Source organism: Oncorhynchus keta, unplaced genomic scaffold (genome assembly GCF_023373465.1).
Source record: "Oncorhynchus keta strain PuntledgeMale-10-30-2019 unplaced genomic scaffold, Oket_V2 Un_contig_9242_pilon_pilon, whole genome shotgun sequence".
NCBI lineage: Eukaryota > Metazoa > Chordata > Actinopteri > Salmoniformes > Salmonidae > Oncorhynchus > Oncorhynchus keta.
In genome coordinates, this window is record NW_026290445.1 from 67,193 (window position 1) to 90,310 (window position 23,118).

Consider the following 23,118-nt stretch of genomic DNA (forward strand, 5'->3'; position numbering starts at 1 on the left):
CACACTGAGACAGGAAACAATCACCCACAAACACACAGTGAAACCCAGGCCACCTAAGTATGATTCTCAATCAGAGACAACTAATGACACCTGCCTCTGATTGAGAACCATACTAGGCCGAAACATAGAAATTCCCAAAACCTAGACAAACAAACATAGACTGCCCACCCAACTCACGCCCTGACCATACTAACTAAACACAAAACACAGAAAATAAAGGTCAGAACGTGACAGTACCCCCAAAGGTGCGGACTCCGGCCGCAAAACCTTGACCTATAGGGGAGGGTCTGGGTGGGCATCTGTCCGCGGTGGCGGTTCTGGCGCGGGACGCGGACCCCACTTCACCATTGTCTTTGTCCGCCTCCGTGGCTTTCTCACCATGGCAACCCCTCTCAATGACCCCACTGGACAGAGGGGCAGCTCGGGACAGAGGGGCAGAAGCTCTGGACAGAGGGACAGGGGCTCTGGACAGAGGGACAGGGGCTCTGGCGCTTCTGGGCTGAGGGGCTCTGGCGCCTCTGGGCTGAGGGGCTCTGGCGCCTCTGGGCTGAGGGGCTCTGGCGCCTCTGGGCTGAGGGGCTCTGGCGCCTCTGGGCTGAGGGGCTCCGGCAGCGGCGCCGGACAGGCGGGACGCTCTGGCAGCGGCGCCGGACAGGCGGGAGGCTCCGGCAGCGGCGCCGGACAGGCGGGAGGCTCCGGCAGTGGCGCCGGACAGGCGGGACGCTCCGGCAGCGGCGCCGGACAGGCGGGAGGCTCCGGCAGCGGCGCCGGACAGGCGGGACGCTCCGGCAGCGGCGCGGACAGGCGGGGCGCTCCGGCAGCGGCGCCGGACAGGCGGGAGGCTCCGGCAGCGGCGCGGACAGGCGGGACGCTCCGGCAACGGCGCCGGACAGGCGGGAGCACCTGCAGAGAGGAGACAGAGAGACAACCTGGTGCGTGGAGCTGCTACAGGAGGCAGCGGCGCCGGACAGGCGGGACGCTCCAGCAGCGGCGCCGGACAGGAGGGACGCTCCGGCAGCGGCGCCAGACAGGCGGGACGCTCCGGCAGCGGCGCCAGACAGGCGGGGACGCTCCAGCAGCGGCGCCGGACAGGCGGGACGCTCCGGCAGCAGCGCCGGACAGGCGGGAGGCTCCGGCAGCAGCGCCGGACAGGCGGGAGGCTCCGGCAGCGGCGCCGGACAGGCGGGAGGCCCGGCAGCGGCGCCGGACAGGCGGGAGGCTCCCGGACAGGCGGGAGGCTCCGGCAGCGGCGCCGGACAGGCGGGAGGCTCCGGCAGCGGCGCCCGACAGGCGGGAGGCTCCGGCAGCGGCGCCGGACAGGCGGGAGGCTCCGGACGCGGCGCCGGACAGGCGGGAGGCTCCGGCAGCGGCGCCGGACAGGCGGGAGGCTCCGGCCAGGCGGGAGGCTCCGGCAGCGGCGCCGGACAGGCGGAACGCTCCGGCAGCGGCGCCGGACAGGCGGGAGCACCTGCAGGGAGGAGACTGAGAGACAGCCTGGTGCGTGGGGCTGCCACAGGAACTACCAGGCTGGGGAGACTTTCAGGAGGCTTGGTGTTAGGAGGAGCCTGAAAGACCGGGCTGTGGGGGAGCACTGGAGCTCTGGTGCGCAACCTTGGCACCACTTCCCCAGGCTGGACAACTACTCGAGCCCGGACCCTCAAGAGTGCAGGCACAGGTTGAACCGGGCTGTGGGTAAGCACGGGAGATCTAGTGCTTACTACACGCACCTCTCCCCTAGGCTCCACTCCCACAGTTGCCCGGTACGAGCAGAGCGCAGGCAGAGGACGCACTGCACCCTCCCAGCGCCCCGGAGACACAGCACGCAGAGCCGGCGCAGGATAACCTGGACCAAGACTGCGTACCGGCGACCAGACCCGCTGAGCAGGCACCATACGCCCTGGCTCAATGCCCACACTCGCATGGCACTCTCGGGGGGCTGCCCTATAGCGCACCGGGCTATGGACACGCACTGGCGACACCGTGCGCTCAACCGCATAACACGGTGCCTGACCAGTAATGCGCTGCTCATAATAAGCACGAGGAGTGAGCTCAGGTCTGCTACCTGGCTTAGTACCACCCCTCGTGTGCCCCCCCCCAAAAAAAATTTGGGGCTGCCTCTCGTACCTGTCGCACTGCCGTGCTGGCTCCTCATATTGCCGCCGATCAGCTTTCGCTGCCTCCAGCTCTGCTTTGGGGCTGCGATTTTCCCCAGCCAACCTCATTCTCCTGTAACCTTCCTTGCATTGCTCCATCGAATCCCAGGCGGGCTCCGGCACTCTCCCTGGGTCGACCGCCCACCTATCTATCTCCTCCCAAGTTGTGTAGTCCAGATTCAGCTCTGATGCTGGCCGCTGTTGTTGTTGCTGCTGCTGCTGTCGTCGCTGTCCTTTACCACGCCGCTTGGTCCGATTGTGGTGGGTGATTCTGTAATGAGTTTCCTCCTCTTCTTCCGAAGAGGAGAGGCGAAACGGATCAGAGGACCAATACGCGGCGTGGTAATTTTCCATGGTACTTTTTAATGCTATAAGGTACACATGAACAAAACTAACAAAACAAAAAATGTGAAACTCAAAACAGTCCTATCTGGTGCACACACTGAGACAGGAAACAATCACCCACAAACACACAGTGAAACCCAGGCCACCTAAGTATGATTCTCAATCAGAGACAACTAATGACACCTGCCTCTGATTGAGAACCATACTAGGCCGAAACATAGAAATTCCCAAAACCTAGACAAACAAACATAGACTGCCCACCCAACTCACGCCCTGACCATACTAACTAAACACAAAACACAGAAAATAAAGGTCAGAACGTGACACATTACAACAGCTCTCTATATTAACTCTACTATAACATTACAACAGCTCTCTATATTAACTCTACTATAACATAACATTACAACATCTCTCTGTATTAACTCTACTATAACATAACATTACAACAGCTCTCTGTATTAACTCTACTATAACATTACAACAGCTCTCTGTATTAACTCTACTATAACATTACAACAGCTCTCTGTATTAACTCTACTATAACATTACAACAGCTCTCTGTATTAACTCTATCCCCTACTATAACATAACATTACAACAGCTCTCTGTATTAACTCTACTATAACATAACATTACAACAGCTCTCTGTATTAACTCTATCCCCTACTATAACATAATATTACAACAGCTCTCTATATTAACTCTACTATAACATAACATTACAACAGCTCTCAGTATTAACTCTACTATAACATAACATTACAACAGCTCTCTGCATTAAATCTACTATAACATAACATTACAACAGCTCTCTGTATTAAATATACCCCCTACTATAACATAACATTACAACATCTCTCTGTATTAACTCTACTATAACATAACATTACAACAGCTCTCTGTATTAAATCTACCCCCTACTATAACATAACATTACAACAGCTCTCTATATTAAATCTACCCCCTACTATAACATAACATTACAACAGCTCTCTGTATTAAATCTATCCCCTACTATAACATAACATTACAACAGCTCTCTGTATTAACTCTACTATAACATAACATTACAACAGCTCTCTATATTAAATCTACCCCCTACTATAACATAACATTACAACAGCTCTCTGCATTAAATCTACTATAACATAACATTACAACAGCTCTCTGTATTAAATATACCCCTACTATAACATAACATTACAACAGCTCTCTGTATTAAATCTATCCCCTACTATAACATAACATTACAACAGCGCTCTGTATTAAATCTACCCCCTACCGTAACATAACATTACAACAGCTCTCTATATTAACTCTACTATAACATTACAACAGCTCTCTATATTAACTCTACTATAACATAACAACAGCTCTCTATATTAACTCTACTATAACATAACAACAGCTCTCTATATTAACTCTACTATAACATTACAACAGCTCTCTATATTAACTCTACTATAACATTACAACAGCTCTCTATATTAACTCTACTATAACATTACAACAGCTCTCTATATTAACTCTACTATAACATAACAACAGCTCTCTATATTAACTCTACTATAACATTACAACAGCTCTCTATATTAACTCTACTATAACATTACAACAGCTCTCTATATTAACTCTACTATAACATTACAACAGCTCTCTATATTAACTCTACTATAACATAACAACAGCTCTCTATATTAACTCTACTATAACATAACATAACAGCAGCTCTCTATATTAACTCTACTATAACATAACAACAGCTCTCTATATTAACTCTACCCCCTACTATAACATAACATTACAACAGCTCTCTATATTAACTCTACTATAACATTACAACAGCTCTCTATATTAACTCTACTATAACATTACAACAGCTCTCTATATTAACTCTACTATAACATAACATAACAACAGCTCTCTATATTAACTCTACTCTCTATATTAACTCTACTATAACATTACAACAGCTCTCTATATTAACTCTACTGTAACATTGCAACAGCTCTCTATATTAACTCTACTATAACATTACAACAGCTCTCTATATTAACTCTACTATAACATTGCAACAGCTCTCTATATTAACTCTACTATAACATTGCAACAGCTCTCTATATTAACTCTACTATAACATTACAACAGCTCTCTATATTAACTCTACTATAACATTACAACAGCTCTCTATATTAACTCTTGCCCCTACTGTAACATACCATTACATGCTGTAGGTATCCATGACCTCATATGATGCAGTTTGAAGCTGAGCTTTATACTGTAGATGTTTTACTGTCATAAAAACGGGTGGATTTCAAATCACATGTTACTTGTCACATACACACATGGTTAGCAGATGTTAATGTGAGTGTAGCGAAACGCCTGTGACTTGACAGATGATGGCTGTGGTTTGTGGCGTTGATTTGTTTGGCTGTGTTTGTTTGTGTTACAGATGTAAATGGATTGGTTGTGTCTTTCTGTGTTCCAGAGGTGATCTAATTGGTTGTGTCTTTCTGTGTTCCAGAGGTGATCTAATTGGTTGTGTCTCTCTGTGTTCCAGATGTGATCTAATTGGTTGACTCTGTGTGTTCCAGAGGTGATCTAATTGGTTGTCTCTCTCTGTGTGTTCCAGAAGTGATCTAATTGGTTGTCTCTCTGTGTGTTCCAGAGGTGATCTAATTGGTTGTCTCACTGTGTGTTCCAGAGGTGATCTAATTGGTTGTCTCTCTCTGTGTGTTCCAGAGGTGATCTAATTGGTTGTCTCTCTGTGTGTTCCAGAGGTGATCTAATTGGTTGTCTCTCTGTGTGTTCCAGAGGTGATCTAATTGGTTGTCTCACTGTGTGTTCCAGAGGTGATCTAATTGGTTGTCTCACTGTGTGTTCCAGGGTGATCTAATTGGTTGTCTCTCTGTGTGTTCCAGAAGTGATCTAATTGGTTGTCTCTCTGTGTGTTCCAGAGGTGATCTAATTGGTTGTCTCACTGTGTGTTCCAGAAGTGATCTAATTGGTTGTCTCTCTGTGTGTTCCAGAGGTGATCTAATTGGTTGTCTCTCTGTGTGTTCCAGAGGTGATCTAATTGGTTGTCTCACTGTGTGTTCCAGAAGTGATCTAATTGGTTGTCTCTCTGTGTGTTCCAGAGGTGATCTAATTGGTTGTCTCACTGTGTGTTCCAGAGGTGATCTAATTGGTTGTCTCTCTCTGTGTGTTCCAGAGGTGATCTAATTGGTTGTCTCTCTGTGTGTTCCAGAGGTGATCTAATTGGTTGTCTCTCTGTGTGTTCCAGAGGTGATCTAATTGGTTGTCTCACTGTGTGTTCCAGAGGTGATCTAATTGGTTGTCTCACTGTGTGTTCCAGGGGTGATCTAATTGGTTGTCTCTCTGTGTGTTCCAGAGGTGATCTAATTGGTTGTCTCTCTGTGTGTTCCAGAGGTGATCTAATTGGTTGTGTCTCTGTGTGTTCCAGAGGTGATCTAATTGGTTGTCTCTCTGTGTGTTCCAGAGGTGATCTAATTGGTTGTGTCTTTCTGTGTTTCAGAGGTGATCTAATTGGTTGTCGCTCTGTGTGTTCCAGAGGTGATCTAATTGGTTGTCTCTCTCTCTGTGTGTTCCAGAGGTGATCTAATTGGTTGTCTCTCTGTGTTCCAGAGGTGATCTAATTGGTTGTGTCTTTCTGTGTTCCAGAGGTGATCTTATTGATTGTCTCTCTGTGTGTTCCAGAGGTGATCTAATTGGTTGTCTCTCTGTGTGTTCCAGAGGTGATCTAATTGGTTGTCTCTCTGTGTGTTCCAGAGGTGATCTAATTGGTTGTCTCTCTGTGTGTTCCAGATGTGATCTAATTGGTTGTCTCTCTCTGTGTGTTCCAGAGGTGATCTAATTGGTTGTCTCTCTGTGTGTTCCAGAGGTGATCTAATTGGTTGTCTCTCTGTGTGTTCCAGAGGTGATCTAATTGGTTGTCTCTCTCTGTGTGTTCCAGAGGTGATCTAATTGGTTGTCTCTCTGTGTGTTCCAGAGGTGATCTAATTGGTTGTCTCTCTGTGTGTTCCAGAGGTGATCTAATTGGTTGTCTCTCTGTGTGTTCCAGAGGTGATCTAATTGGTTGTCTCTCTGTGTGTTCCAGAGGTGAAGGACTATGAACCTCCATATGGCTGTAAAGTTCAGATGCATCCTGGTGTGGAGAGCATGAAGGATCACCTCCTCAGAGACAGAGGAAGACCTGAGATCCCAGACAGCTGGATCAACCACCAGGTAACAGACTGGGAGAGACACACACTCTCTTTCCTTCTCACTCTCACTCTCTCTCTCTCTCTCTCTCTCTCTCCCTCTCTCTTCCCTCCCTCGCTCTCTCTCTTCCCTCTCTCTCTCTCTCCCTCGCTCTCTCTCTTCCCTCTCTCTCTCTCCCTCGCTCTCTCTCTTCCCTCCCTCTCTCTCTTCCCTCCTCTCTCTCTCTCTCTCTCTCTCTCTTCCCTCCCTCGCTCTCTCTCTTCCCTCTCTCTCTCTCTCCCTCGCTCTCTCTCTTCCCCTCTCTCTCTCTCTCCCTCGCTCTCTCTCTTCCCTCTCTCTCTCTCCCTCGCTCTCTCTCTTCCCTCCCTCTCTCTCTTCCCTCCTCTCTCTCTCTCTCCCTCGCTCTCTCTCTTCCCTCCCTCTCTCTCTTCCCTCTCTCTCTCTCTCTCTCTCTTCCCTCTCTCTCTCTCTCTCTCTCTCTTCCCTCTCTCTCCCTCTATCTCTTCCCTCCCCTCGCTCTCTCTCTTCCCTCCCTCGCTCTCTCTTCCCTCTCTCTCTCCCTCTCTTTCTTTCTTCCCTCCTCTCTCTCTCTCTCTCTCTCTTGACCTACCTACCTACCTACCTACCTACCTACCTTCCTTCCTTCCTACCTACCTACCTACCTACCTATCTCTCTCTCTAACCTCTCTTTATTTCTCATTCACTCACACACATCAAATCCTATGTATATGTCTCAGTACTCAGTAGCTAGGTGATAATTCTCTGCTCCTGTTGTCTACCTCCTCCTACAGGGCATTGCCATAGTGTGCGGCTCCATAGAGGAGTGTTGGGACCACGACCCGGAGGCCAGGCTCACAGCCCAGTGCGTGGCCGAACGCTTCAGCGAGATAGAAGACGAGATGGAGAAACTGTCCAGCCGCAGCAGCTCCGACGAGAAGATACCAGCGGAGGAACAGAAGATACCGACAAGACCGGGAGAAGAACGACAGACGATAGCAGAGCAGATAGAAGAGGTCAAAGTAGCGGTGGAGAGCTCTGTGAGCGATGAGAAGTGAGGGAAGGGAGAGAGGACATGGAACGCAGGACTAGAATGTCAGTATGTCACAAACACACCACTCACGTTGTTATGGGAACTAAACAGCCACACCCAAATAAACAGCCCCCACCTGGAAGATAGCCAGGACAGTGAATGTACTGTATTACTGTACTGTACTGCTTATACTTTTCAGTATTGTATTACCAGAATGCATACAGTATTTATACTGTATAAAATAAGTATGTACAGTTTACAGTATTTGGATGTACTGTACTGTATTATATTGGAGGTTTACCCACCGAAGAGGACAGGACATGACAATGGGAGAGATTATAACCAAAGACTGAGATTACAGGACATGACAATGGCAGAGATTATAACCAAAGACTGAGATTACAGGACATGACAATGGCAGAGATTATAACCAAAGACTGAGATTACAGGACATGTCAATGGCAGAGATTATAACCAAAGACTGAGATTACAGGACATGACAATGGCAGAGATTATAACCAAAGACTGAGATTACAGGACCAAAGACTGACAGGACATGGGAGAGATTATAACCAAAGACTGAGATTACAGGACATGACAATGGCAGAGATTATAACCAAAGACTGAGATTACAGGACATGACAATGGCAGAGATTATAACCAAAGACTGAGATTACAGGACATGTCAATGGCAGAGATTATAACCAAAGACTGAGATTACAGGACATGACAATGGCAGAGATTATAACCAAAGACTGAGATTACAGGACATGACAATGGGAGAGATTATAACCAAAGACTGAGATTACAGGACATGACAATGGCAGAGATTATAACCAAAGACTGAGATTACAGGACATGACAATGGCAGAGATTATAACCAAAGACTGAGATTACAGGACATGACAATGGCAGAGATTATAACCAAAGACTGAGATTACAGGACATGACAATGGAAGAGATTATAACCATAGACTGAGATTACAGGACATGACAATGGCAGAGATTATAACCATAGACTGAGATTACAGGACATGACAATGGCAGAGATTATAACCAAAGACTGAGATTACAGGACATGACAATGGCAGAGATTATAACCAAAGACTGAGATTACAGGACATGTCAATGGCAGAGATTATAACCAAAGACTGAGATTACAGGACATGACAATGGGAGAGATTATAACCAAAGACTGAGATTACAGGACATGACAATGGCAGAGATTATAACCAAAGACTGAGATTACAGGACATGACAATGGCAGAGATTATAACCAAAGACTGAGATTACAGGACATGACAATGGCAGAGATTATAACCAAAGACTGAGATTACAGGACATGACAATGGCAGAGATTATAACCAAAGACTGAGATTACAGGACATGTCAATGGCAGAGATTATAACCAAAGACTGAGATTACAGGACATGACAATGGCAGAGATTATAACCAAAGACTGAGATTACAGGACATGACAATGGGAGAGATTATAACCAAAGACTGAGATTACAGGACATGACAATGGCAGAGATTATAACCAAAGACTGAGATTACAGGACATGACAATGGCAGAGATTATAACCAAAGACTGAGATTACAGGACATGACAATGGCAGAGATTATAACCAAAGACTGAGATTACAGGACATGACAATGGAAGAGATTATAACCATAGACTGAGATTACAGGACATGACAATGGCAGAGATTATAACCATAGACTGAGATTACAGGACATGACAATGGCAGAGATTATAACCAAAGACTGAGATTACAGGACATGACAATGGCAGAGATTATAACCATAGACTGAGATTACAGGACATGACAATGGAAGAGATTATAACCATAGACTGAGATTACAGGACATGACAATGGCAGAGATTATAACCATAGACTGAGATTACAGGACATGACAATGGAAGAGATTATAACCAAAGACTGAGATTACAGGACATGACAATGGAAGAGATTATAACCAAAGACTGAGATTACAGGACATGACAATGGAAGAGATTATAACCAAAGACTGAGATTACAGGACATGACAATGGAAGAGATTATAACCAAAGACTGAGATTACAGGACATGACATTGGAAGAATGTATAACCAAAGACTATTCTAACATGTTGGGGGAGTGGGGTAATGTATTCTAGAATGTTGGGGGAGTGGGGTAATGTATTCTAGAATGTTGGGGGAGTGGGGTAATGTATTCTAGAATGTTGGGGGAGTGGGGTAATGTATTCTAGAATGTTGGGGGAGTGGGGTAATGTATTCTAGAATGTTGGGGGAGTGGGGTAATGTATTCTAGAATGTTGGGGGAGTGGGGTAATGTATTCTAGAATGTTGGGGGAGTGGGGTAATGTAGTCTAGAATGTTGGGGGAGTGGGGTAATGTAGTCTAGAATGTTGGGGGAGTGGGGTAATGTATTCTAGAATGTTGGGGGAGTGGGGTAATGTATTCTAGAATGTTGGGGAGTGGGGTAATGTATTCTAGAATGTTGGGGAGTGGGGTAATGTATTCTAGAATGTTGGGGGAGTGGGGTAATGTATTCTAGAATGCTGGGGGAGTGGGGAAATGTATTCTAGAATGTTGGGGGAGTGGGGTAATGTATTCTAGAATGTTGGGGAGTGGGGTAATGTATTCTAGAATGTTGGGGGAGTGGGGTAATGTATTCTAGAATGTTGGGAGGGTGGGGTAATGTATTCTAACATGTTGGGGGAGTGGGGTAATGTATTCTAGAATGTTGGGAGGGTGGGGTAATGTATTCTAACATGTTGGGGGAGTGGGGTAATTTTCCTGTGTTCTAACATGTGGGGTAATGAATTGACAGGTCTGTGTAATAATGTAATAATGAGCCATATTGTAACAGAAATGATGATGACGTGGAGCTCTATTCACACAAGGATTGTATGTACAGTGTGTGTGTGTGTGTGTGTGTGTGTGTGTGTGTGTGTGTGTGTGTGTGTGTGTGTGTGTGTGTGTGTGTGTGTGTGTGTGTGTGTGTGTGTGTGTGTGTGTGTGTGTGTTTTTACATAGTAATAGTTCTTACTTGTTAGCCAAAGAAACAAGCACATTGTAAATATATATGGAATGTAGCTGTACAGAAAATAATCTCCACTCTAGATGTTGTTGTGGAAGCAGAGGAGCATTTTACACACTCTGTCTGAATAACACATTTAACAGGATCTAGACAAAGATATTTTATCCTTTGTATTTGTAAGATATTGTAAATCTGTTTTATGAATAAAGTATTTCTGTATTTACTCATAAGCATTGTGAATGGCACATTTCAGTGGGGCATTGGTAGTTTAGACCAGTGTGGTCACTAACCTTTTCTGAGTCAAGATCAGTTTCTGAGTCAAGATCAGTTTCTGAGTCAAGATCAGTTTCTGAGTCAAGATCACTTCCTGAGGCAAGATCACTTCCTGTGTCAAGATCACTTCCTGAGTCAAGATCACTTCCTGAGTCAAGATCAGTTTCTGAGTCAAGATCACTTCCTGAGTCAAGATCACTTCCTGAGTCAAGATCACTTCCTGAGTCAAGATCACTTCCTGAGTTAAGATCACTTCATGAGTCAAGATCACTTCCTGAGTCAAGATCACTTCCTGAGTCAAGATCACTTCCTGAGTCAAGATCACTTCCTGATTTAAGATCACTTCCTGAGTCAAGATCACTTCCTGAGTCAAAATGCTGAGATCTACCGCTCTGATTTTTTATTAACATGACTTGAAAAAGGTAAGGCTATGCAACATTAACCAATTAAAGTAGGCTATAGGCCCAATACATTATCACCACATATTGGCTTTGCTTGAATTGACCTGCCAATGCGTTGTTGTTCGGGACATTTTTTTTTATTATATTTCAACATGTGAGGTATCATCACACCGGTAATAGGTAATAGATCCATTGTTGCATTACTTGGCACAGCTGATTAAGCATACATTTAAATACTTTGTTTTTTTTATTTCACTGGGCTGATGGTGCCTGCGTCTGAGGCACCGTCTCTCAACTTCCCTCCGCTCTCCCTTTCCTCCACTGACTCTGACCAAAAAGGGACACCGTCTTCCAGCTGATGACGAAACTCCCGAGTCGCACCGCATTATTTCTGCCTCGTGCACAAATTCATGTAGTTACTCCTACAAACAGAGAAAGTGAAATATTCCTTGATATAAAAAAAAAGACCAAAGCCGCAAATAACAACAACAAGTCCTATAGATCCACGTTCCTCCTCATTCATTACAGCTGCGCTGCTTATTGTAGCGCTGAGTGGAAATAGGAACTACGCGCATTTTATGGGTTATAAAAGTGTTGAATACAAAGTGTTGACAGTGCTGAGTAAAAACTTAAACATGAACTCACTCATTAAAAAAACAACAGCTCTTTGCTGTATTCGTTGACAGTCTCTTTCTAGTCATGGTTTTAAAAAGTTTTGAAATCTCACCGTATCAATTTTGCCGTAGCTTTCTTTCACGCCTGTTACGTTACTGCAGATTCGGTGATCTGAGCAATCTGATTGGCCAGCGGAAACATGGTGCACTTGATTTCCTCTCCGGGCCCACCGGGAAGGCAGAGATTGTACCTTCAGACACATGAAATGGCAACAGTTTGCCTACCCGGAGCGCAGGGCAGCTGGATTGGCTGCGTCTACCCTCAACAGCCCGAGACATCAACAAAAAATAAGAACACAACGCTTTATCATTGGGTTTTTTACAGCATTTTTTTTTGACGATCGACTAGAAATGGCTTGGACATTGACAAGTCGATGGCGATCGACCGGTTGGTGATCACTGATTTAGACATTTCACCAAGAGGACGTGGTGTTGGTGTTGTCATGTGTATATAATATAGTATACAGGGTTAAAAGGACAGATGTATTTTTCCAGTTGAACAGCTGATCATTCAGCAATGTGACGTGTTTCAGGTGTGTCTGGTCCTGTAGTACAATATGTCTGGTCTGGTCTGTATTAGGTCCTGTAGTACAATATGTCTGGTCTGGTCTGTATTAGGTCCTGTAGTACAATATGTCTGGTCTGGTCTGTATTAGGTCCTGCAGTACAATATGTCTGTTCTGTATTAGGTCCTGTAGTACAATATGTCTGGTCTGGTCTGTATTAGGTCCTGTAGTACAATATGTCTGGTCTGGTCTGTATTAGGTCCTGTAGTACAATATGTCTGGTCTGGTCTGTATTAGGTCCTGCAGTACAATATGTCTGTTCTGTATTAGGTCCTGTAGTACAATATGTCTGGTCTGTATTAGGTCCTGTAGTACAATATGTCTGGTCTGGTCTGTATTAGGTCCTGCAGTACAATATGTCTGTTCTGTATTAGGTCCTGTAGTACAATATGTCTGGCCTGGTCTGTATTAGGTCCTGTAGTACAATATGTCTGGTCTGGTCTGTATTAGGTCCTGTAGTACAATATGTCTGGTCTGTATTAGGTCCTGTAGTACAATATGTCTGGTCTGTATTAGGTCCTGTAGTACAATATGTCTGGTCTGTATTAGGTCCTGTAGTACAATATGTCTGGTCTGGTCTGTATTAGGTCCTGTAGTACAATATGTCTGGTCTGTATTAGGTCCTGTAGTACAATATGTCTGGTCTGTATTAGGTCCTGTAGTACAATATGTCTGGTCTGGTCTGTATTAGGTCCTGTAGTACAATATGTCTGGTCTGGTCTGTATTAGGTCCTGTAGTACAATATGTCTGGTCTGGTCTGTATTAGGTCCTGTAGTACAATATGTCTGGTCTGTATTAGGTCCTGTAGTACAATATGTCTGGTCTGTATTAGGTCCTGTAGTACAATATGTCTGGTCTGTATTAGGTCCTGTAGTACAATATGTCTGGTCTGTATTAGGTCCTGTAGTACAATATGTCTGGTCTGTATTAGGTCCTGTAGTACAATATGTCTGGTCTGTATTAGGTCCTGTAGTACAATATGTCTGGTCTGGTCTGTATTAGGTCCTGTAGTACAATATGTCTGGTCTGTATTAGGTCCTGTAGTACAATATGTCTGGTCTGTATTAGGTCCTGTAGTACAATATGTCTGGTCTGGTCTGTATTAGGTCCTGCAGTACAATATGTCTGTTCTGTATTAGGTCCTGTAGTACAATATGTCTGGCCTGGTCTGTATTAGGTCCTGTAGTACAATATGTCTGGTCTGGTCTGTATTAGGTCCTGTAGTACAATATGTCTGGTCTGGTCTGTATTAGGTCCTGTAGTACAATATGTCTGGTCTGTATTAGGTCCTGCAGTACAATATGTCTGGTCTGTATTAGGTCCTGTAGTACAATATGTCTGGTCTGGTCTGTATTAGGTCCTGTAGTAAAATATATCTGGTCTGGTCTGTATTAGGTCCTGTAGTACAATATGTCTGGTCTGGTCTGTATTAGGTCCTGTAGTACAATATATCTGGTCTGTATTAGGTCCTGTAGTACAATATGTCTGGTCTGTATTAGGTCCTGTAGTACAATATGTCTGGTCTGTATTAGGTCCTGTAGTACAATATGTCTGGTCTGTATTAGGTCCTGCAGTACAATATGTCTGGTCTGTATTAGGTCCTGTAGTACAATATGTCTGGTCTGGTCTGTATTAGGTCCTGTAGTACAATATATCTGGTCTGGTCTGTATTAGGTCCTGTAGTACAATATATCTGGTCTGGTCTGTATTAGGTCCTGTAGTACAATATATCTGGTCTGGTCTGTATTAGGTTCTGTAGTACAATATGTCTGGTCTGGTCTGTATTAGGCCCTGTAGTACAATATGTCTGGTCTGTATTAGGTCCTGTAGTACAATATGTCTGGTCTGTATTAGGTCCTGCAGTACAATATGTCTGGTCTGTATTAGGTCCTGTAGTACAATATGTCTGGTCTGGTCTGTATTAGGTCCTGTAGTACAATATATCTGGTCTGGTCTGTATTAGGTCCTGTAGTACAATATATCTGGTCTGGTCTGTATTAGGTCCTGCAGTACAATATGTCTGGTCTGGTCTGGTCTGTATTAGGTCCTGTAGTACAATATGTCTGGTCTGTATTAGGTTCTGCAGTACAATATATCTGGTCTGGTCTGGTCTGTATTAGGTCCTGTAGTACAATATATCTGGTCTGGTCTGTATTAGGCCCTGCAGTACAATATGTCTGGTCTGGTCTGTATTAGGCCCTGCAGTACAATATGTCTGGTCTGTATTAGGTCCTGTAGTACAATATGTCTGGTCTGTATTAGGTCCTGTAGTACAATATGTCTGGTCTGTATTAGGTCCTGTAGTACAATATATCTGGTCTGGTCTGTATTAGGTCCTGTAGTACAATATGTCTGGTCTGGTCTGTATTAGGCCCTGCAGTACAATATGTCTGGTCTGTATTAGGTCCTGTAGTACAATATGTCTGGTCTGTATTAGGTCCTGTAGTACAATAAGTCTGGTCTGGTCTGTATTAGGTCCTGCAGTACAATATGTCTGGTCTGGTCTGTATTAGGTCCTGTAGTACAATATGTCTGGTCTGGTCTGTATTAGGTCCTGCAGTACAATATGTCTGGTCTGTATTAGGTCCTGTAGTACAATATGTCTGGTCTGTATTAGGTCCTGCAGTACAATATGTCTGGTCTGTATTAGGTCCTGCAGTACAATATGTCTGGTCTGTATTAGGTCCTGTAGTACAATATGTCTGGTCTGTATTAGGTCCTGTAGTACAATATATCTGGTCTGGTCTGTACTAGGTCCTGTAGTACAATATGTCTGGTCTGGTCTGTATTAGGTCCTGTAGTACAATATATCTGGTCTGGTCTGTATTAGGTCCTGTAGTACAATATATCTGGTCTGGTCTGTATTAGGTCCTGCAGTACAATATGTCTGGTCTGGTCTGTATTAGGTCCTGTAGTACAATATATCTGGTCTGGTCTGTATTAGGTCCTGTAGTACAATATGTCTGGTCTGTATTAGGTTCTGCAGTACAATATATCTGGTCTGGTCTGGTCTGTATTAGGTCCTGTAGTACAATATGTCTGGTCTGGTCTGTATTAGGTCCTGTAGTACAATATGTCTGGTCTGTATTAGGTCCTGTAGTACAATATATCTGGTCTGGTCTGTATTAGGTCCTGTAGTACAATATGTCTGGTCTGGTCTGTATTAGGTCCTGTAGTACAATATGTCTGGTCTGGTCTGTATTAGGTCCTGTAGTACAATATGTCTGGTCTGTATTAGGTCCTGTAGTACAATATATCTGGTCTGGTCTGTATTAGGTCCTGTAGTACAATATGTCTGGTCTGGTCTGTATTAGGTCCTGTAGTACAATATGTCTGGTCTGTATTAGGTCCTGTAGTACAATATGTCTGGTCTGTATTAGGCCCTGTAGTACAATATGTCTGGTCTGTATTAGGTCCTGTAGTACAATATGTCTGGTCTGGTCTGTATTAGGTCCTGCAGTACAATATATCTGGTCTGGTCTGTATTAGGTCCTGTAGTACAATATGTCTGGTCTGGTCTGTATTAGGCCCTGCAGTACAATATGTCTGGTCTGTATTAGGTCCTGTAGTACAATATGTCTGGTCTGGTCTGTATTAGGTCCTGCAGTACAATATGTCTGGTCTGGTCTGTATTAGGTCCTGCAGTACAATATGCCTGGTCTGTATTAGGTCCTGTAGTACAATATGTCTGGTCTGTATTAGGTCCTGTAGTACAATATGTCTGGTCTGGTCTGTATTAGGTCCTGCAGTACAATATGTCTGGTCTGGTCTGTATTAGGTCCTGCAGTACAATATGCCTGGTCTGTATTAGGTCCTGTAGTACAATATGTCTGGTCTGTATTAGGTCCTGTAGTACAATATATCTGGTCTGGTCTGTATTAGGTCCTGTAGTACAATATATCTGGTCTGTATTAGGTCCTGTAGTACAATATATCTGGTTTGGTCTGTATTAGGTCCTGTAGTACAATATATCTGGTCTGGTCTGTATTAGGCCCTGTAGTACAATATATCTGGTCTGGTCTGTACTAGGTCCTGTAGTACAATATGTCTGGTCTGGCCTGTATTAGGTCCTGTAGTACAATATGTCTGGTCTGTATTAGGTCCTGTAGTACAATATGTCTGGTCTGGTCTGTATTAGGTCCTGTAGTACAATATATCTGGTCTGGTCTGTATTAGGTCCTGTAGTACAATATATCTGGTCTGGTCTGTATTAGGTCCTGTAGTACAATATGTCTGGTCTGTATTAGGTCCTGTAGTACAATATATCTGGTCTGGTCTGTACTAGGTCCTGTAGTACAATATGTCTGGTCTGGTCTGTATTAGGTCCTGTAGTACAATATGTCTGGTCTGTATTAGGTCCTGTAGTACAATATGTCTGGTCTGGTCTGTATTAGGTCCTGTAGTACAATATGTCTGGTCTGTATTAGGTCCTGTAGTACAATATGTCTGGTCTGTATTAGGTCCTGTAGTACAATATATCTGGTCTGGTCTGTATTAGGCCCTGCAGTACAATATGTCTGGTCTGTATTAGGTCCTGTAGTACAATATGTCTGGTTTGTATTAGGTCCTGTAGTACAATATGTCTGGTCTGGTCTGTATTAGGTCCTGCAGTACAATATATCTGGTCTGGTCTGTATTAGGTCCTGTAGTACAATATGTCTGGTCTGGTCTGTATTAGGTCCTGCAGTACAATATGTCTGGTCTGTATTAGGTCCTGTAGTACAATATGTCTGGTCTGGTCTGTATTAGGTCCTGTAGTACAATATGTCTGGTCTGGTCTGTATTAGGCCCTGCAGTACAATATGTCTGGTCTGTATTAGGTCCTGCAGTACAATATGCCTGGTCTGTATTAGGCCCTGCAGTACAATATGTCTGGTCTGGTCTGTATTAGGTCCTGTAGTACAATATGTCTGGTCTGGTCTGTATTAGGTCCTGTAGTACAATATGTCTGGTCTGGTCTGTACTAGGTCCTGCAGTACAATATGTCTGGTCTGTATTAGGTCCTGTAGTACAATATATCTGGTCTGGTCTGTATTAGGTCCTGCAGTACAATATGTCTGGTCTGTATTAGGTCCTGTAGTACAATATATCTGGTCTGGTCTGTATTAGGTCCTGTAGTACAATATGTCTGGTCTGTATTAGGTCCTGTAGTACAATATGTCTGGTCTGTATTAGGTCCTGTAGTACAATATGTCTGGTCTGTATTAGGTCCTGTAGTACAATATGTCTGGTCTGTATTAGGTCCTGTAGTACAATATGTCTGGTCTGTATTAGGTCCTGCAGTACAATATGTCTGGTCTGTATTAGGTCCTGTAGTACAATATGTCTGGTCTGGTCTGTATTAGGCCCTGCAGTACAATATATCTGGTCTGGTCTGTATTAGGTCCTGTAGTACAATATGTCTGGTCTGGTCTGTATTAGGCCCTGCAGTACAATATATCTGGTCTGGTCTGTATTAGGTCCTGCAGTACAATATGTCTGGTCTGTATTAGGTCCTGTAGTACAATATGTCTGGTCTGTATTAGGTCCTGCAGTACAATATATCTGGTCTGGTCTGTATTAGGTCCTGTAGTACAATATGTCTGGTCTGGTCTGTATTAGGTCCTGCAGTACAATATGTCTGGTCTGGTCTGTATTAGGTCCTGTAGTACAATATGTCTGGTCTGTATTAGGTCCTGTAGTACAATATGTCTGGTCTGTATTAGGTCCTGTAGTACAATATGTCTGGTCTGGTCTGTATTAGGTCCTGCAGTACAATATGTCTGGTCTGTATTAGGTCCTGTAGTACAATATGTCTGGTCTGTATTAGGTCCTGTAGTACAATATGTCTGGTCTGTATTAGGTCCTGTAGTACAATATGTCTGGTCTGTATTAGGTCCTGTAGTACAATATATCTGGTCTGTATTAGGTCCTGCAGTACAATATGTCTGGTCTGGTCTGTATTAGGTCCTGTAGTACAATATGTCTGGTCTGTATTAGGTCCTGCAGTACAATATGTCTGGTCTGGTCTGTATTAGGTCCTGTAGTACAATATGTCTGGTCTGTATTAGGTCCTGTAGTACAATATGTCTGGTCTGGTCTGTATTAGGCCCTGCAGTACAATATGTCTGGTCTGGTCTGTATTAGGTCCTGTAGTACAATATGTCTGGTCTGGTCTGTATTAGGTCCTGCAGTACAATATGTCTGGTCTGGTCTGTATTAGGTCCTGCAGTACAATATATCTGGTCTGGTCTGTATTAGGTCCTGTAGTACAATATGTCTGGTCTGTATTAGGCCCTGTAGTACAATATATCTGGTCTGGTCTGTATTAGGTCCTGTAGTACAATATGTCTGGTCTGGTCTGTATTAGGCCCTGCAGTACAATATATCTGGTCTGGTCTGTACTAAGTCCTGTAGTGCAATATGTCTGGTCTGTATTAGGCCCTGCAGTACAATATGCCTGGTCTGGTCTGTACTAAGTCCTGTAGTGCAATATGTCTGGTCTGGTCTGTATTAGGTCCTGCAGTACAATATATCTGGTCTGGTCTGTACTAGGCCCTGCAGTACAATATATCTGGGCTGGTCTGTACTAAGTCCTGTAGTACAATATATCTGGTCTGGTCTGTACTAAGTCCTGTAGTACAATATATCTGGTCTGTATTAGGTCCTGCAGTACAATATATCTGGTCTGGTCTGTATTAGGTCCTGCAGTACAATATGTCTGGTCTGGTCTGTATTAGGTCCTGCAGTACAATATGTAGGCCCTGGTCTATGTCTGGTCTGTCTGTATTAGGTCCTGTAGTACAATATGTCTGGTCTGGTCTGTATTAGGTCCTGCAGTACAATATGTCTCACCTTCTAACAGCAACACGATGGGAATCAGTACAATATGTCTGTCTGTATTAGGGGCCCTGCAGTACAATATGTCTGGTCTGGTCTGATTAACTGACAGTACAATATGTCTGGTCTGTATTAGGCCCTGCAGTACAATATGTCTGGTCTGGTCTGTATTAGGTCCTGTAGAATATGTCTGGTCTGGTCTGTATTAGGTCCTGCAGTACAATATGTCTGGTCTGTATTAGGCCCTGCAGAATCAACCTGGTACAATATGTGATGGTCTGACAGTACAATATGTCTGGTCTGGTCTGGTTACAATATTCTGGTCTGTCTAGCCCTGCAGTACATCTCACCTTCTAACAGCAATGTTGGGAATCAGAGACTGAACTGCCAGAAGCTGCCAACCAACCAGGTAACTGAGAGCGAGAGACCTTCCTGTCTAGAGGTTGGAGAGCAGAGAGAGAGAACAGAATTTGGGCCAAGAATCACACCTGGTTTATGTGATGTGACAGCGGTTAATTCTTTAATCAGACCGCTCATTACCGGGGAATGTTGGAGATCCAACATGAACCCATTATCTATTAATTAGGGGTTAACCTGAGGTTAAGTCCAGGCTTAGGTAGGTTGAGCAGAATAACAGATAACAATTTATATATAACAATAGTTGATAAAGAGAGACAGACATACAGACAGACATGGAGAGAGGGAGACAGACAGACATGGAGAGAGGGAGACAGAGAGAGAGAGAGAGGCGGACAGACAGACATGGAGAGAGGGGAGACAGACAGACATGGAGAGAGGGAGACAGACAGAGAGAGAGAGGCGGACAGACAGACATGGAGAGAGGGAGACAGACAGACATGAGAGGGAGACAGACAGACAGACAGACAGACAGACAGACAGACAGACAGACAGACATGGAGAGAGGGGAGAGAGAGACAGACAGACAGACAGACAGACAGACAGACAGACAGACAGACAGACAGACAGACAGACATGGAGAGAGGGAACAGAGAGAGACAGAGAGAGGGAGACAGACAGACATGGAGAGAGGAGACAGAGAGAGGGAGACAGACAGACATGGAGAGAGGAGACAGACAGAGAGACAGACAGACAGACAGACAGACAGACAGACAGACAGACAGACAGACAGACAGACAGACAGACAGACAGACAGACATGGAGAGAGGAGAGGAGACAGACAGAGAGGAGACAGACAGACATGGAGAGAGGGAGACAGAGAGAGAGACAGACAGACATGGAGAGAGGGAGACAGACAGAGAGAGGAGACAGACAGAGAAAGAGACAGACAGACAGACAGACAGACAGACAGACAGACAGACAGACAGACAGACAGACAGACATGGAGAGAGGGAGACAGACAGAGAGAGGGAGACAGACAGACAGGAGAGAGACAGACAGACAGACAGACAGACAGAGGGAGACAGACAGACATGGAGACAGACAGACAGACAGACAGACAGACAGACATGGAGAGAGGGAGACAGAGAGACAGAGAGAGAGACAGACAGACAGGAGAGAGGGAGACAGACAGACAGACAGACAGACAGACAGACAGACAGACAGACAGACAGACAGACAGACAGACAGACAGACATGGAGAGAGGAGACAGACAGAGGGAGACAGACAGACATGGAGAGAGGTAGACATAGAGAGAGGGAGACAGACAGACATGGAGAGAGGGAGACAGACAGAGAGAGGGAGACAGACAGACAGAGAGACAGACAGACAGACAGACAGAAGACAGACAGACAGACAGACAGACAGACAGACAGACAGACAGACAGACAGAGAGAGAGACAGACAGAGAGAGGGAGACAGACAGACAGAGAGAGAGACAGACAGACAGAGAGAGACAGACAGAGGGAGACAGACAGAAAGGCGGAAATAGACAGACAGACAGACAGACAGACAGACAGACAGACAGACAGACAGACATTGAGAGACGGAGACAGAAATAGACAGACAGAGAGGTGGAGACAGACAGACAGACACAGACAGACAGACAGACAGACAGACAGACAGACAGACAGACAGACAGACAGACAGACAGACAGACAGACAGACAGACAGACAGGGTTAGTTCTACTACATAGACAGTTAATTGAGCAGTATGATCGCTCCGTTGAGCCTGTTGCGTGGGCCTGTTTATAGTGGAAAGTGCAGCGAACCTCAGCCCTGCTCTGGGCTATATTGGGACTATGGGCATGTCTCAAATCACACCATATTCCCTATGTAGTACACTACTATGGGCCCTTGTCAAAAGTAGTGAACTATATAGGGGACAGGGTGCCATTTTGGAATACATTCCATGTATATTGACACTACATTGACGTTATACTGGGATCCATTGGTTGAGGCAATGTTGAGGCTATGTTGAGGTTATATTGGGATCTGTTGGTTGAGGTTATATTGGGATCTGTTGGTAAATGAGAACAAGTTCTCATTTACAATTGCGACCTGGCCAAGATAAAGCAAAGCAGTTCGACAGATACAACGACACAGAGTTACACATGGAGTAAAACAAACATACAGTCAATAATACAGTATAAACAATTTGTATATACAATGTGAGCAAATTAGGTGAGAAGGGAGGTAAAGGCAAAAAAAGGCCATGGTGGCAAAGTAAATACAATATAGCAAGTAAAACACTGGAATGGTAGTTTTGCAATGGAAGAATGTGCAAAGTAGAAATAAAAATAATGGGGTGCAAAGGAGCAAAATAAATTAATTAATTAAATACAGTTGGGAAAGAGGTAGTTGTTTGGGCTAAATTATAGGTGGGCTATGTACAGGTGCAGTAACCTGCAAAGATGCTCTGACAGTTGGTGCTTGAAGCTAGTGAGGGAGATAAGTGTTTCCAGTTTCAGAGATTTTTGTAGTTCGTTCCAGTCATTGGCAGCAGAGAACTGGAAGGAGAGGCGACCAAAGAAAGAATTGGTTTTGGGGGTGACTAGAGAGATATACCTGCTGGAGCGTGTGCTACAGGTGGGAGATGCTATGGTGACCAGTGAGCTGAGATAAGGGGGACTTTACTTAGCAGGGTCTTGTAGATGACATGGAGCCAGTGGGTTTGGCGACGAGTATGAAGCGAGGGCCAGCCAATGAGAGCGTACAGGTCGCAATGGTGGGTAGTATATGGGGCTTTGGTGACAAACGGATTGCACTGTGATAGACTGCATCCAATTTGTTGAGTAGGGTATTGGAGGCTATTTTGTAAATGACATCGCCAAAGTCGAGGATTGGTAGGATGGTCAGTTTTACAAGGGTATGTTTGGCAGCATGAGTGAAGGATGCTTTGTTGCGAAATAGGAAGCCAATTCTAGATTTAACTTTGGATTGGAGATGTTTGATATGGGTCTGGAAGGAGAGTTTACAGTCTAACCAGACACCTAAGTATTTGTAGTTGTCCACGTATTCTAAGTCAGAGCCGCCCAGAGTAGTGATGTTGGACAGGCGGGTAGGTGCAGTAGCGATCGGTTGAAGAGCATGCATTTAGTTTTACTTGTATTTAAGAGCAATTGGAGGCCACGGAAGGAGAGTTGTATGGCATTGAAGCTTGCCTGG

General features: G+C 44.7%; 1 pseudogene; it reads left to right on the top strand.

Annotated features, from left to right (window-relative positions):
- LOC127927058 (TGF-beta receptor type-2-like) overlaps window positions 1-8,286 on the top strand; it is a 48,156-nt pseudogene extending 39,870 nt beyond the window's left edge.
- Window positions 8,287-23,118: the final 14,832 nt, after the last annotated feature.